The 16,491-nt window shown below is 44.5% G+C and overlaps 5 non-coding genes across 5 annotated transcripts; all 5 read right to left on the reverse strand.

Moving 5' to 3' along the window:
• Positions 1-907: 907 nt before the first annotated feature.
• TRNAI-AAU (transfer RNA isoleucine (anticodon AAU)) lies at positions 908-981 on the reverse strand. Its single transcript has one exon. It is a non-coding gene; the product is annotated as a tRNA-Ile (tRNA).
• Positions 982-9,383: 8,402 nt separating this feature from the next.
• On the reverse strand, positions 9,384-9,457 carry TRNAI-AAU (transfer RNA isoleucine (anticodon AAU)). Its single transcript has one exon. It is a non-coding gene; the product is annotated as a tRNA-Ile (tRNA).
• A 3,286-nt stretch (positions 9,458-12,743) lies between these two features.
• On the reverse strand, positions 12,744-12,817 carry TRNAI-AAU (transfer RNA isoleucine (anticodon AAU)). Its single transcript has one exon. It is a non-coding gene; the product is annotated as a tRNA-Ile (tRNA).
• A 1,626-nt stretch (positions 12,818-14,443) lies between these two features.
• On the reverse strand, positions 14,444-14,517 carry TRNAI-AAU (transfer RNA isoleucine (anticodon AAU)). Its single transcript has one exon. It is a non-coding gene; the product is annotated as a tRNA-Ile (tRNA).
• A 1,610-nt stretch (positions 14,518-16,127) lies between these two features.
• TRNAI-AAU (transfer RNA isoleucine (anticodon AAU)) lies at positions 16,128-16,201 on the reverse strand. Its single transcript has one exon. It is a non-coding gene; the product is annotated as a tRNA-Ile (tRNA).
• Between the last annotated feature and the right edge of the window lie 290 nt (positions 16,202-16,491).

The following is a 16,491-nucleotide window of genomic DNA, read 5'->3' on the forward strand; positions in this document are numbered from 1 at the left end:
GACCTGTTCAGCCATGGAGGCAGAGAGGCAGAGAGGCAGAGAGGCAGAGAGGCAGAGAGGCAGAGAGGCAGAGAGGCAGAGAGGCAGAGAGGCAGAGAGGCAGAGAGGCAGAGAGGCAGAGAGGCAGAGAGGCAGAGAGGCAGAGAGGCAGAGAGGCAGAGAGGCAGAGAGGCAGAGAGGCAGAGAGGCAGAGACATCAGTTTGTCCCTCCCATGCAAATTAAATTCCTTGAGAGCAGAGAGACAGCAGCAGCCTGTTGATAGGACAGGATTTGGAATGGTTGTGACTCTTTTTTGATCTCTCAACTTCCCTCCCACTGTCTCAGGTGCAGCCAGCGTTAAAGTGAGCGAGGAAATGGATGCGGAGGTGAACTGTTTCTGTCTCTCTTCCTGGTGAATGGGGCGGATTGAGAAAGAAAACGTGCCAGCAGATAGTTTTTATTTTTAGCCCAGAAGGATTGCAGCCAATAGGGGGCGACGTGCTGTCTGCTTGCCATGACTACATGAGTTCATAAGTACTACATGCAGGTGGTATCTTTTCCATCCTTACAATTCAGGGGTTCTCAATCGTTAGCATTACTCACGTCACTTCAGTGATAATTACTGTTTGCGCTAGCTGCTTCTTTATTCTATGCTCTCTTCTTTATTCTATGCTCTGTTCATCCGCATATTTACATTGCATATACTGTAGTACCAAGGTGATATATACTGTACCATTTGTTAAAAAAAAAATGGAGTGGCACAGAAAGAAATCACTCTTTTTGCACACTTACAACAGGATGGATGTTGTCCCCCTCTTTTTGCGTCTATACAAAGTGCATCAACAATCCTTCCGAAAGGAATAATCCTTCAAACTAACTCGTCAGGGGTCTATAAAGAGAGACATATGTCAAATACGTGTAAAACTTTGGCCAGTACGGGGATCGAACCCGCGACCTTGGCGTTATTAGCACCACGCTCTAACCATCTGAGCTAACCGGCCATATTGGTTGGGTCACTGTGATTCGTTTTTTCCCCCCATTCCTTCCTAGGGTGCAGAGTGTTTTGGTCTGCAATCATACCACTTTTTGCCTTGATACTGTACATATGCTGAATAGTGTTTAGAATCCAGACATGTCAACTGTCTCTGATTTGGAGTCAGTGTCACTGATTTTTTGTGTATTTGGTCTCCAAGAAATGTAGCTGTTAACACAGAGAATAGTGTGTTTTCCCTGTGTTCATAGATAGGTTTTTGGCATACAGTTGCGTCATACAGTATGTAAGAACAGTTTCTTACCTAGGAAGGCAAATTTTAGACTTACGCCCCTTCACATATGGCGGATATTTGGAGGCAAATAAATGATGTACAGTAATACAACATATATATACAGTATAGATCTCATATTAAAATATGCACCATGTAACTCCCCTGAAATTCTTTTTCATTCAAATGTCATTGTAGGATACAGAAGCCCAGTGCAGTCTGTGCCTGGGCATATCTATTTCTAAGTGCATCTCTCTGTCTGTGTCTCTATCTATCTTTCTGTCTCTTACAGGACAGCCAGTCTGTGTGATGATCATGATGATGATGTCACAATTCCCAATGTGTCCGTGGATACGTTGTGACAACATCACACAGGCTAGCTCACAGGTCTAGAGCTTTAGTATACAGTAGACCTGTTCAGCCATGGAGGCAGAGAGGCAGAGAGGCAGAGAGGCAGAGAGGCAGAGAGGCAGAGAGGCAGAGAGGCAGAGAGGCAGAGAGGCAGAGAGGCAGAGAGGCAGAGAGGCAGAGAGGCAGAGAGGCAGAGAGGCAGAGAGGCAGAGAGGCAGAGAGGCAGAGAGGCAGAGAGGCAGAGAGGCAGAGAGGCAGAGAGGCAGAGAGGCAGAGAGGCAGAGAGGCAGAGACATCAGTTTGTCCCTCCCATGCAAATTAAATTCCTTGAGAGCAGAGAGACAGCAGCAGCCTGTTGATAGGACAGGATTTGGAATGGTTGTGACTCTTTTTTGATCTCTCAACTTCCCTCCCACTGTCTCAGGTGCAGCCAGCGTTAAAGTGAGAGAGGAAATGGATGCGGAGGTGAACTGTTTCTGTCTCTCTTCCTGGTGAATGGGGCGGATTGAGAAAGAAAACGTGCCAGCAGATAGTTTTTATTTTTAGCCCAGAAGGATTGCAGCCAATAGGGGGCGACGTGCTGTCTGCTTGCCATGACTACATGAGTTCATAAGTACTACATGCAGGTGGTATCTTTTCCATCCTTACAATTCAGGGGTTCTCAATCGTTAGCATTACTCACGTCACTTCAGTGATAATTACTGTTTGCGCTAGCTGCTTCTTTATTCTATGCTCTCTTCTTTATTCTATGCTCTGTTCATCCGCATATTTACATTGCATATACTGTAGTACCAAGGTGATATATACTGTACCATTTGTTAAAAAAAAAATGGAGTGGCACAGAAAGAAATCACTCTTTTTGCACACTTACAACAGGATGGATGTTGTCCCCCTCTTTTTGCGTCTATACAAAGTGCATCAACAATCCTTCCGAAAGGAATAATCCTTCAAACTAACTCGTCAGGGGTCTATAAAGAGAGACATATGTCAAATACGTGTAAAACTTTGGCCAGTACAGGGATCGAACCCGTGACCTTGGCGTTATTAGCACCACGCTCTAACCATCTGAGCTAACCGGCCATATTGGTTGGGTCACTGTGATTCGTTTTTTTCCCCCATTCCTTCCTAGGGTGCAGAGTGTTTTGGTCTGCAATCATACCACTTTTTGCCTTGATACTGTACATATGCTGAATAGTGTTTAGAATCCAGACATGTCAACTGTCTCTGATTTGGAGTCAGTGTCACTGATTTTTTGTGTATTTGGTCTCCAAGAAATGTAGCTGTTAACACAGAGAATAGTGTGTTTTCCCTGTGTTCATAGATAGGTTTTTGGCATACAGTTGCGTCATACAGTATGTAAGAACAGTTTCTTACCTAGGAAGGCAAATTTTAGACTTACGCCCCTTCACATATGGCGGATATTTGGAGGCAAATAAATGATGTACAGTAATACAACATATATATACAGTATAGATCTCATATTAAAATATGCACCATGTAACTCCCCTGAAATTCTTTTTCATTCAAATGTCATTGTAGGATACAGAAGCCCAATGCAGTCTGTGCCTGGGCATATCTATTTCTAAGTGCATCTCTCCGTCTGTGTCTCTATCTATCTTTCTGTCTCTTACAGGACAGCCAGTCTGTGTGATGATCATGATGATGATGTCACAATTCCCAATGTGTCCGTGGATACGTTGTGACAACATCACACAGGCTAGCTCACAGGTCTAGAGCTTTAGTATACAGTAGACCTGTTCAGCCATGGAGGCAGAGAGGCAGAGAGGCAGAGAGGCAGAGAGGCAGAGAGGCAGAGAGGCAGAGAGGCAGAGAGGCAGAGAGGCAGAGAGGCAGAGAGGCAGAGAGGCAGAGAGGCAGAGAGGCAGAGAGGCAGAGAGGCAGAGAGGCAGAGAGGCAGAGAGGCAGAGAGGCAGAGAGGCAGAGAGGCAGAGAGGCAGAGAGGCAGAGAGGCAGAGAGGCAGAGACATCAGTTTGTCCCTCCCATGCAAATTAAATTCCTTGAGAGCAGAGAGACAGCAGCAGCCTGTTGATAGGACAGGATTTGGAATGGTTGTGACTCTTTTTTGATCTCTCAACTTCCCTCCCACTGTCTCAGGTGCAGCCAGCGTTAAAGTGAGAGAGGAAATGGATGCGGAGGTGAACTGTTTCTGTCTCTCTTCCTGGTGAATGGGGCGGATTGAGAAAGAAAACGTGCCAGCAGATAGTTTTTATTTTTAGCCCAGAAGGATTGCAGCCAATAGGGGGCGACGTGCTGTCTGCTTGCCATGACTACATGAGTTCATAAGTACTACATGCAGGTGGTATCTTTTCCATCCTTACAATTCAGGGGTTCTCAATCGTTAGCATTACTCACGTCACTTCAGTGATAATTACTGTTTGCGCTAGCTGCTTCTTTATTCTATGCTCTCTTCTTTATTCTATGCTCTGTTCATCCGCATATTTACATTGCATATACTGTAGTACCAAGGTGATATATACTGTACCATTTGTTAAAAAAAAAATGGAGTGGCACAGAAAGAAATCACTCTTTTTGCACACTTACAACAGGATGGATGTTGTCCCCCTCTTTTTGCGTCTATACAAAGTGCATCAACAATCCTTCCGAAAGGAATAATCCTTCAAACTAACTCGTCAGGGGTCTATAAAGAGAGACATATGTCAAATACGTGTAAAACTTTGGCCAGTACAGGGATCGAACCCGTGACCTTGGCGTTATTAGCACCACGCTCTAACCATCTGAGCTAACCGGCCATATTGGTTGGGTCACTGTGATTCGTTTTTTTCCCCCATTCCTTCCTAGGGTGCAGAGTGTTTTGGTCTGCAATCATACCACTTTTTGCCTTGATACTGTACATATGCTGAATAGTGTTTAGAATCCAGACATGTCAACTGTCTCTGATTTGGAGTCAGTGTCACTGATTTTTTGTGTATTTGGTCTCCAAGAAATGTAGCTGTTAACACAGAGAATAGTGTGTTTTCCCTGTGTTCATAGATAGGTTTTTGGCATACAGTTGCGTCATACAGTATGTAAGAACAGTTTCTTACCTAGGAAGGCAAATTTTAGACTTACGCCCCTTCACATATGGCGGATATTTGGAGGCAAATAAATGATGTACAGTAATACAACATATATATACAGTATAGATCTCATATTAAAATATGCACCATGTAACTCCCCTGAAATTCTTTTTCATTCAAATGTCATTGTAGGATACAGAAGCCCAATGCAGTCTGTGCCTGGGCATATCTATTTCTAAGTGCATCTCTCCGTCTGTGTCTCTATCTATCTTTCTGTCTCTTACAGGACAGCCAGTCTGTGTGATGATCATGATGATGATGTCACAATTCCCAATGTGTCCGTGGATACGTTGTGACAACATCACACAGGCTAGCTCACAGGTCTAGAGCTTTAGTATACAGTAGACCTGTTCAGCCATGGAGGCAGAGAGGCAGAGAGGCAGAGAGGCAGAGAGGCAGAGAGGCAGAGAGGCAGAGAGGCAGAGAGGCAGAGAGGCAGAGAGGCAGAGAGGCAGAGAGGCAGAGAGGCAGAGAGGCAGAGAGGCAGAGAGGCAGAGAGGCAGAGAGGCAGAGAGGCAGAGAGGCAGAGAGGCAGAGAGGCAGAGAGGCAGAGAGGCAGAGAGGCAGAGACATCAGTTTGTCCCTCCCATGCAAATTAAATTCCTTGAGAGCAGAGAGACAGCAGCAGCCTGTTGATAGGACAGGATTTGGAATGGTTGTGACTCTTTTTTGATCTCTCAACTTCCCTCCCACTGTCTCAGGTGCAGCCAGCGTTAAAGTGAGAGAGGAAATGGATGCGGAGGTGAACTGTTTCTGTCTCTCTTCCTGGTGAATGGGGCGGATTGAGAAAGAAAACGTGCCAGCAGATAGTTTTTATTTTTAGCCCAGAAGGATTGCAGCCAATAGGGGGCGACGTGCTGTCTGCTTGCCATGACTACATGAGTTCATAAGTACTACATGCAGGTGGTATCTTTTCCATCCTTACAATTCAGGGGTTCTCAATCGTTAGCATTACTCACGTCACTTCAGTGATAATTACTGTTTGCGCTAGCTGCTTCTTTATTCTATGCTCTCTTCTTTATTCTATGCTCTGTTCATCCGCATATTTACATTGCATATACTGTAGTACCAAGGTGATATATACTGTACCATTTGTTAAAAAAAAAATGGAGTGGCACAGAAAGAAATCACTCTTTTTGCACACTTACAACAGGATGGATGTTGTCCCCCTCTTTTTGCGTCTATACAAAGTGCATCAACAATCCTTCCGAAAGGAATAATCCTTCAAACTAACTCGTCAGGGGTCTATAAAGAGAGACATATGTCAAATACGTGTAAAACTTTGGCCAGTACAGGGATCGAACCCGTGACCTTGGCGTTATTAGCACCACGCTCTAACCATCTGAGCTAACCGGCCATATTGGTTGGGTCACTGTGATTCGTTTTTTTCCCCCATTCCTTCCTAGGGTGCAGAGTGTTTTGGTCTGCAATCATACCACTTTTTGCCTTGATACTGTACATATGCTGAATAGTGTTTAGAATCCAGACATGTCAACTGTCTCTGATTTGGAGTCAGTGTCACTGATTTTTTGTGTATTTGGTCTCCAAGAAATGTAGCTGTTAACACAGAGAATAGTGTGTTTTCCCTGTGTTCATAGATAGGTTTTTGGCATACAGTTGCGTCATACAGTATGTAAGAACAGTTTCTTACCTAGGAAGGCAAATTTTAGACTTACGCCCCTTCACATATGGCGGATATTTGGAGGCAAATAAATGATGTACAGTAATACAACATATATATACAGTATAGATCTCATATTAAAATATGCACCATGTAACTCCCCTGAAATTCTTTTTCATTCAAATGTCATTGTAGGATACAGAAGCCCAATGCAGTCTGTGCCTGGGCATATCTATTTCTAAGTGCATCTCTCCGTCTGTGTCTCTATCTATCTTTCTGTCTCTTACAGGACAGCCAGTCTGTGTGATGATCATGATGATGATGTCACAATTCCCAATGTGTCCGTGGATACGTTGTGACAACATCACACAGGCTAGCTCACAGGTCTAGAGCTTTAGTATACAGTAGACCTGTTCAGCCATGGAGGCAGAGAGGCAGAGAGGCAGAGAGGCAGAGAGGCAGAGAGGCAGAGAGGCAGAGAGGCAGAGAGGCAGAGAGGCAGAGAGGCAGAGAGGCAGAGAGGCAGAGAGGCAGAGAGGCAGAGAGGCAGAGAGGCAGAGAGGCAGAGAGGCAGAGAGGCAGAGAGGCAGAGAGGCAGAGAGGCAGAGAGGCAGAGAGGCAGAGAGGCAGAGAGGCAGAGAGGCAGAGAGGCAGAGAGGCAGAGAGGCAGAGAGGCAGAGACATCAGTTTGTCCCTCCCATGCAAATTAAATTCCTTGAGAGCAGAGAGACAGCAGCAGCCTGTTGATAGGACAGGATTTGGAATGGTTGTGACTCTTTTTTGATCTCTCAACTTCCCTCCCACTGTCTCAGGTGCAGCCAGCGTTAAAGTGAGAGAGGAAATGGATGCGGAGGTGAACTGTTTCTGTCTCTCTTCCTGGTGAATGGGGCGGATTGAGAAAGAAAACGTGCCAGCAGATAGTTTTTATTTTTAGCCCAGAAGGATTGCAGCCAATAGGGGGCGACGTGCTGTCTGCTTGCCATGACTACATGAGTTCATAAGTACTACATGCAGGTGGTATCTTTTCCATCCTTACAATTCAGGGGTTCTCAATCGTTAGCATTACTCACGTCACTTCAGTGATAATTACTGTTTGCGCTAGCTGCTTCTTTATTCTATGCTCTCTTCTTTATTCTATGCTCTGTTCATCCGCATATTTACATTGCATATACTGTAGTACCAAGGTGATATATACTGTACCATTTGTTAAAAAAAAAATGGAGTGGCACAGAAAGAAATCACTCTTTTTGCACACTTACAACAGGATGGATGTTGTCCCCCTCTTTTTGCGTCTATACAAAGTGCATCAACAATCCTTCCGAAAGGAATAATCCTTCAAACTAACTCGTCAGGGGTCTATAAAGAGAGACATATGTCAAATACGTGTAAAACTTTGGCCAGTACAGGGATCGAGCCCGTGACCTTGGCGTTATTAGCACCACGCTCTAACCATCTGAGCTAACCGGCCATATTGGTTGGGTCACTGTGATTCGTTTTTTTCCCCCATTCCTTCCTAGGGTGCAGAGTGTTTTGGTCTGCAATCATACCACTTTTTGCCTTGATACTGTACATATGCTGAATAGTGTTTAGAATCCAGACATGTCAACTGTCTCTGATTTGGAGTCAGTGTCACTGATTTTTTGTGTATTTGGTCTCCAAGAAATGTAGCTGTTAACACAGAGAATAGTGTGTTTTCCCTGTGTTCATAGATAGGTTTTTGGCATACAGTTGCGTCATACAGTATGTAAGAACAGTTTCTTACCTAGGAAGGCAAATTTTAGACTTACGCCCCTTCACATATGGCGGATATTTGGAGGCAAATAAATGATGTACAGTAATACAACATATATATACAGTATAGATCTCATATTAAAATATGCACCATGTAACTCCCCTGAAATTCTTTTTCATTCAAATGTCATTGTAGGATACAGAAGCCCAATGCAGTCTGTGCCTGGGCATATCTATTTCTAAGTGCATCTCTCCGTCTGTGTCTCTATCTATCTTTCTGTCTCTTACAGGACAGCCAGTCTGTGTGATGATCATGATGATGATGTCACAATTCCCAATGTGTCCGTGGATACGTTGTGACAACATCACACAGGCTAGCTCACAGGTCTAGAGCTTTAGTATACAGTAGACCTGTTCAGCCATGGAGGCAGAGAGGCAGAGAGGCAGAGAGGCAGAGAGGCAGAGAGGCAGAGAGGCAGAGAGGCAGAGAGGCAGAGAGGCAGAGAGGCAGAGAGGCAGAGAGGCAGAGAGGCAGAGAGGCAGAGAGGCAGAGAGGCAGAGAGGCAGAGAGGCAGAGAGGCAGAGAGGCAGAGAGGCAGAGAGGCAGAGAGGCAGAGACATCAGTTTGTCCCTCCCATGCAAATTAAATTCCTTGAGAGCAGAGAGACAGCAGCAGCCTGTTGATAGGACAGGATTTGGAATGGTTGTGACTCTTTTTTGATCTCTCAACTTCCCTCCCACTGTCTCAGGTGCAGCCAGCGTTAAAGTGAGAGAGGAAATGGATGCGGAGGTGAACTGTTTCTGTCTCTCTTCCTGGTGAATGGGGCGGATTGAGAAAGAAAACGTGCCAGCAGATAGTTTTTATTTTTAGCCCAGAAGGATTGCAGCCAATAGGGGGCGACGTGCTGTCTGCTTGCCATGACTACATGACTACATGAGTTCATAAGTACTACATGCAGGTGGTATCTTTTCCATCCTTACAATTCAGGGGTTCTCAATCGTTAGCATTACTCACGTCACTTCAGTGATAATTACTGTTTGCGCTAGCTGCTTCTTTATTCTATGCTCTCTTCTTTATTCTATGCTCTGTTCATCCGCATATTTACATTGCATATACTGTAGTACCAAGGTGATATATACTGTACCATTTGTTAAAAAAAAAATGGAGTGGCACAGAAAGAAATCACTCTTTTTGCACACTTACAACAGGATGGATGTTGTCCCCCTCTTTTTGCGTCTATACAAAGTGCATCAACAATCCTTCCGAAAGGAATAATCCTTCAAACTAACTCGTCAGGGGTCTATAAAGAGAGACATATGTCAAATACGTGTAAAACTTTGGCCAGTACGGGGATCGAACCCGCGACCTTGGCGTTATTAGCACCACGCTCTAACCATCTGAGCTAACCGGCCATATTGGTTGGGTCACTGTGATTCGTTTTTTTCCCCCATTCCTTCCTAGGGTGCAGAGTGTTTTGGTCTGCAATCATACCACTTTTTGCCTTGATACTGTACATATGCTGAATAGTGTTTAGAATCCAGACATGTCAACTGTCTCTGATTTGGAGTCAGTGTCACTGATTTTTTGTGTATTTGGTCTCCAAGAAATGTAGCTGTTAACACAGAGAATAGTGTGTTTTCCCTGTGTTCATAGATAGGTTTTTGGCATACAGTTGCGTCATACAGTATGTAAGAACAGTTTCTTACCTAGGAAGGCAAATTTTAGACTTACGCCCCTTCACATATGGCGGATATTTGGAGGCAAATAAATGATGTACAGTAATACAACATATATATACAGTATAGATCTCATATTAAAATATGCACCATGTAACTCCCCTGAAATTCTTTTTCATTCAAATGTCATTGTAGGATACAGAAGCCCAATGCAGTCTGTGCCTGGGCATATCTATTTCTAAGTGCATCTCTCTGTCTGTGTCTCTATCTATCTTTCTGTCTCTTACAGGACAGCCAGTCTGTGTGATGATCATGATGATGATGTCACAATTCCCAATGTGTCCGTGGATACGTTGTGACAACATCACACAGGCTAGCTCACAGGTCTAGAGCTTTAGTATACAGTAGACCTGTTCAGCCATGGAGGCAGAGAGGCAGAGAGGCAGAGAGGCAGAGAGGCAGAGAGGCAGAGAGGCAGAGAGGCAGAGAGGCAGAGAGGCAGAGAGGCAGAGAGGCAGAGAGGCAGAGAGGCAGAGAGGCAGAGAGGCAGAGAGGCAGAGAGGCAGAGAGGCAGAGAGGCAGAGAGGCAGAGAGGCAGAGAGGCAGAGAGGCAGAGAGGCAGAGAGGCAGAGAGGCAGAGAGGCAGAGACATCAGTTTGTCCCTCCCATGCAAATTAAATTCCTTGAGAGCAGAGAGACAGCAGCAGCCTGTTGATAGGACAGGATTTGGAATGGTTGTGACTCTTTTTTGATCTCTCAACTTCCCTCCCACTGTCTCAGGTGCAGCCAGCGTTAAAGTGAGAGAGGAAATGGATGCGGAGGTGAACTGTTTCTGTCTCTCTTCCTGGTGAATGGGGCGGATTGAGAAAGAAAACGTGCCAGCAGATAGTTTTTATTTTTAGCCCAGAAGGATTGCAGCCAATAGGGGGCGACGTGCTGTCTCCTTGCCATGACTACATGACTACATGAGTTCATAAGTACTACATGCAGGTGGTATCTTTTCCATCCTTACAATTCAGGGGTTCTCAATCGTTAGCATTACTCACGTCACTTCAGTGATAATTACTGTTTGCGCTAGCTGCTTCTTTATTCTATGCTCTCTTCTTTATTCTATGCTCTGTTCATCCGCATATTTACATTGCATATACTGTAGTACCAAGGTGATATATACTGTACCATTTGTTAAAAAAAAAATGGAGTGGCACAGAAAGAAATCACTCTTTTTGCACACTTACAACAGGATGGATGTTGTCCCCCTCTTTTTGCGTCTATACAAAGTGCATCAACAATCCTTCCGAAAGGAATAATCCTTCAAACTAACTCGTCAGGGGTCTATAAAGAGAGACATATGTCAAATACGTGTAAAACTTTGGCCAGTACAGGGATCGAACCCGTGACCTTGGCGTTATTAGCACCACGCTCTAACCATCTGAGCTAACCGGCCATATTGGTTGGGTCACTGTGATTCGTTTTTTTCCCCCATTCCTTCCTAGGGTGCAGAGTGTTTTGGTCTGCAATCATACCACTTTTTGCCTTGATACTGTACATATGCTGAATAGTGTTTAGAATCCAGACATGTCAACTGTCTCTGATTTGGAGTCAGTGTCACTGATTTTTTGTGTATTTGGTCTCCAAGAAATGTAGCTGTTAACACAGAGAATAGTGTGTTTTCCCTGTGTTCATAGATAGGTTTTTGGCATACAGTTGCGTCATACAGTATGTAAGAACAGTTTCTTACCTAGGAAGGCAAATTTTAGACTTACGCCCCTTCACATATGGCGGATATTTGGAGGCAAATAAATGATGTACAGTAATACAACATATATATACAGTATAGATCTCATATTAAAATATGCACCATGTAACTCCCCTGAAATTCTTTTTCATTCAAATGTCATTGTAGGATACAGAAGCCCAATGCAGTCTGTGCCTGGGCATATCTATTTCTAAGTGCATCTCTCCGTCTGTGTCTCTATCTATCTTTCTGTCTCTTACAGGACAGCCAGTCTGTGTGATGATCATGATGATGATGTCACAATTCCCAATGTGTCCGTGGATACGTTGTGACAACATCACACAGGCTAGCTCACAGGTCTAGAGCTTTAGTATACAGTAGACCTGTTCAGCCATGGAGGCAGAGAGGCAGAGAGGCAGAGAGGCAGAGAGGCAGAGAGGCAGAGAGGCAGAGAGGCAGAGAGGCAGAGAGGCAGAGAGGCAGAGAGGCAGAGAGGCAGAGAGGCAGAGAGGCAGAGAGGCAGAGAGGCAGAGAGGCAGAGAGGCAGAGAGGCAGAGAGGCAGAGACATCAGTTTGTCCCTCCCATGCAAATTAAATTCCTTGAGAGCAGAGAGACAGCAGCAGCCTGTTGATAGGACAGGATTTGGAATGGTTGTGACTCTTTTTTGATCTCTCAACTTCCCTCCCACTGTCTCAGGTGCAGCCAGCGTTAAAGTGAGAGAGGAAATGGATGCGGAGGTGAACTGTTTCTGTCTCTCTTCCTGGTGAATGGGGCGGATTGAGAAAGAAAACGTGCCAGCAGATAGTTTTTATTTTTAGCCCAGAAGGATTGCAGCCAATAGGGGGCGACGTGCTGTCTGCTTGCCATGACTACATGACTACATGAGTTCATAAGTACTACATGCAGGTGGTATCTTTTCCATCCTTACAATTCAGGGGTTCTCAATCGTTAGCATTACTCACGTCACTTCAGTGATAATTACTGTTTGCGCTAGCTGCTTCTTTATTCTATGCTCTCTTCTTTATTCTATGCTCTGTTCATCCGCATATTTACATTGCATATACTGTAGTACCAAGGTGATATATACTGTACCATTTGTTAAAAAAAAAATGGAGTGGCACAGAAAGAAATCACTCTTTTTGCACACTTACAACAGGATGGATGTTGTCCCCCTCTTTTTGCGTCTATACAAAGTGCATCAACAATCCTTCCGAAAGGAATAATCCTTCAAACTAACTCGTCAGGGGTCTATAAAGAGAGACATATGTCAAATACGTGTAAAACTTTGGCCAGTACGGGGATCGAACCCGCGACCTTGGCGTTATTAGCACCACGCTCTAACCATCTGAGCTAACCGGCCATATTGGTTGGGTCACTGTGATTCGTTTTTTTCCCCCATTCCTTCCTAGGGTGCAGAGTGTTTTGGTCTGCAATCATACCACTTTTTGCCTTGATACTGTACATATGCTGAATAGTGTTTAGAATCCAGACATGTCAACTGTCTCTGATTTGGAGTCAGTGTCACTGATTTTTTGTGTATTTGGTCTCCAAGAAATGTAGCTGTTAACACAGAGAATAGTGTGTTTTCCCTGTGTTCATAGATAGGTTTTTGGCATACAGTTGCGTCATACAGTATGTAAGAACAGTTTCTTACCTAGGAAGGCAAATTTTAGACTTACGCCCCTTCACATATGGCGGATATTTGGAGGCAAATAAATGATGTACAGTAATACAACATATATATACAGTATAGATCTCATATTAAAATATGCACCATGTAACTCCCCTGAAATTCTTTTTCATTCAAATGTCATTGTAGGATACAGAAGCCCAATGCAGTCTGTGCCTGGGCATATCTATTTCTAAGTGCATCTCTCTGTCTGTGTCTCTATCTATCTTTCTGTCTCTTACAGGACAGCCAGTCTGTGTGATGATCATGATGATGATGTCACAATTCCCAATGTGTCCGTGGATACGTTGTGACAACATCACACAGGCTAGCTCACAGGTCTAGAGCTTTAGTATACAGTAGACCTGTTCAGCCATGGAGGCAGAGAGGCAGAGAGGCAGAGAGGCAGAGAGGCAGAGAGGCAGAGAGGCAGAGAGGCAGAGAGGCAGAGAGGCAGAGAGGCAGAGAGGCAGAGAGGCAGAGAGGCAGAGAGGCAGAGAGGCAGAGAGGCAGAGAGGCAGAGAGGCAGAGAGGCAGAGAGGCAGAGAGGCAGAGAGGCAGAGAGGCAGAGAGGCAGAGAGGCAGAGAGGCAGAGACATCAGTTTGTCCCTCCCATGCAAATTAAATTCCTTGAGAGCAGAGAGACAGCAGCAGCCTGTTGATAGGACAGGATTTGGAATGGTTGTGACTCTTTTTTGATCTCTCAACTTCCCTCCCACTGTCTCAGGTGCAGCCAGCGTTAAAGTGAGAGAGGAAATGGATGCGGAGGTGAACTGTTTCTGTCTCTCTTCCTGGTGAATGGGGCGGATTGAGAAAGAAAACGTGCCAGCAGATAGTTTTTATTTTTAGCCCAGAAGGATTGCAGCCAATAGGGGGCGACGTGCTGTCTCCTTGCCATGACTACATGACTACATGAGTTCATAAGTACTACATGCAGGTGGTATCTTTTCCATCCTTACAATTCAGGGGTTCTCAATCGTTAGCATTACTCACGTCACTTCAGTGATAATTACTGTTTGCGCTAGCTGCTTCTTTATTCTATGCTCTCTTCTTTATTCTATGCTCTGTTCATCCGCATATTTACATTGCATATACTGTAGTACCAAGGTGATATATACTGTACCATTTGTTAAAAAAAAAATGGAGTGGCACAGAAAGAAATCACTCTTTTTGCACACTTACAACAGGATGGATGTTGTCCCCCTCTTTTTGCGTCTATACAAAGTGCATCAACAATCCTTCCGAAAGGAATAATCCTTCAAACTAACTCGTCAGGGGTCTATAAAGAGAGACATATGTCAAATACGTGTAAAACTTTGGCCAGTACGGGGATCGAACCCGCGACCTTGGCGTTATTAGCACCACGCTCTAACCATCTGAGCTAACCGGCCATATTGGTTGGGTCACTGTGATTCGTTTTTTTCCCCCATTCCTTCCTAGGGTGCAGAGTGTTTTGGTCTGCAATCATACCACTTTTTGCCTTGATACTGTACATATGCTGAATAGTGTTTAGAATCCAGACATGTCAACTGTCTCTGATTTGGAGTCAGTGTCACTGATTTTTTGTGTATTTGGTCTCCAAGAAATGTAGCTGTTAACACAGAGAATAGTGTGTTTTCCCTGTGTTCATAGATAGGTTTTTGGCATACAGTTGCGTCATACAGTATGTAAGAACAGTTTCTTACCTAGGAAGGCAAATTTTAGACTTACGCCCCTTCACATATGGCGGATATTTGGAGGCAAATAAATGATGTACAGTAATACAACATATATATACAGTATAGATCTCATATTAAAATATGCACCATGTAACTCCCCTGAAATTCTTTTTCATTCAAATGTCATTGTAGGATACAGAAGCCCAATGCAGTCTGTGCCTGGGCATATCTATTTCTAAGTGCATCTCTCCGTCTGTGTCTCTATCTATCTTTCTGTCTCTTACAGGACAGCCAGTCTGTGTGATGATCATGATGATGATGTCACAATTCCCAATGTGTCCGTGGATACGTTGTGACAACATCACACAGGCTAGCTCACAGGTCTAGAGCTTTAGTGTACAGTAGACCTGTTCAGCCATGGAGGCAGAGAGGCAGAGAGGCAGAGAGGCAGAGAGGCAGAGAGGCAGAGAGGCAGAGAGGCAGAGAGGCAGAGAGGCAGAGAGGCAGAGAGGCAGAGAGGCAGAGAGGCAGAGAGGCAGAGAGGCAGAGAGGCAGAGAGGCAGAGAGGCAGAGAGGCAGAGAGGCAGAGAGGCAGAGAGGCAGAGAGGCAGAGAGGCAGAGACATCAGTTTGTCCCTCCCATGCAAATTAAATTCCTTGAGAGCAGAGAGACAGCAGCAGCCTGTTGATAGGACAGGATTTGGAATGGTTGTGACTCTTTTTTGATCTCTCAACTTCCCTCCCACTGTCTCAGGTGCAGCCAGCGTTAAAGTGAGAGAGGAAATGGATGCGGAGGTGAACTGTTTCTGTCTCTCTTCCTGGTGAATGGGGCGGATTGAGAAAGAAAACGTGCCAGCAGATAGTTTTTATTTTTAGCCCAGAAGGATTGCAGCCAATAGGGGGCGACGTGCTGTCTGCTTGCCATGACTACATGACTACATGAGTTCATAAGTACTACATGCAGGTGGTATCTTTTCCATCCTTACAATTCAGGGGTTCTCAATCGTTAGCATTACTCACGTCACTTCAGTGATAATTACTGTTTGCGCTAGCTGCTTCTTTATTCTATGCTCTCTTCTTTATTCTATGCTCTGTTCATCCGCATATTTACATTGCATATACTGTAGTACCAAGGTGATATATACTGTACCATTTGTTAAAAAAAAAATGGAGTGGCACAGAAAGAAATCACTCTTTTTGCACACTTACAACAGGATGGATGTTGTCCCCCTCTTTTTGCGTCTATACAAAGTGCATCAACAATCCTTCCGAAAGGAATAATCCTTCAAACTAACTCGTCAGGGGTCTATAAAGAGAGACATATGTCAAATACGTGTAAAACTTTGGCCAGTACGGGGATCGAACCCGCGACCTTGGCGTTATTAGCACCACGCTCTAACCATCTGAGCTAACCGGCCATATTGGTTGGGTCACTGTGATTCGTTTTTTTCCCCCATTCCTTCCTAGGGTGCAGAGTGTTTTGGTCTGCAATCATACCACTTTTTGCCTTGATACTGTACATATGCTGAATAGTGTTTAGAATCCAGACATGTCAACTGTCTCTGATTTGGAGTCAGTGTCACTGATTTTTTGTGTATTTGGTCTCCAAGAAATGTAGCTGTTAACACAGAGAATAGTGTGTTTTCCCTGTGTTCATAGATAGGTTTTTGGCATACAGTTGCGTCATACAGTATGTAAGAACAGTTTC

This window comes from Ascaphus truei, chromosome 12 (genome assembly GCF_040206685.1).
Source record: "Ascaphus truei isolate aAscTru1 chromosome 12, aAscTru1.hap1, whole genome shotgun sequence".
NCBI lineage: Eukaryota > Metazoa > Chordata > Amphibia > Anura > Ascaphidae > Ascaphus > Ascaphus truei.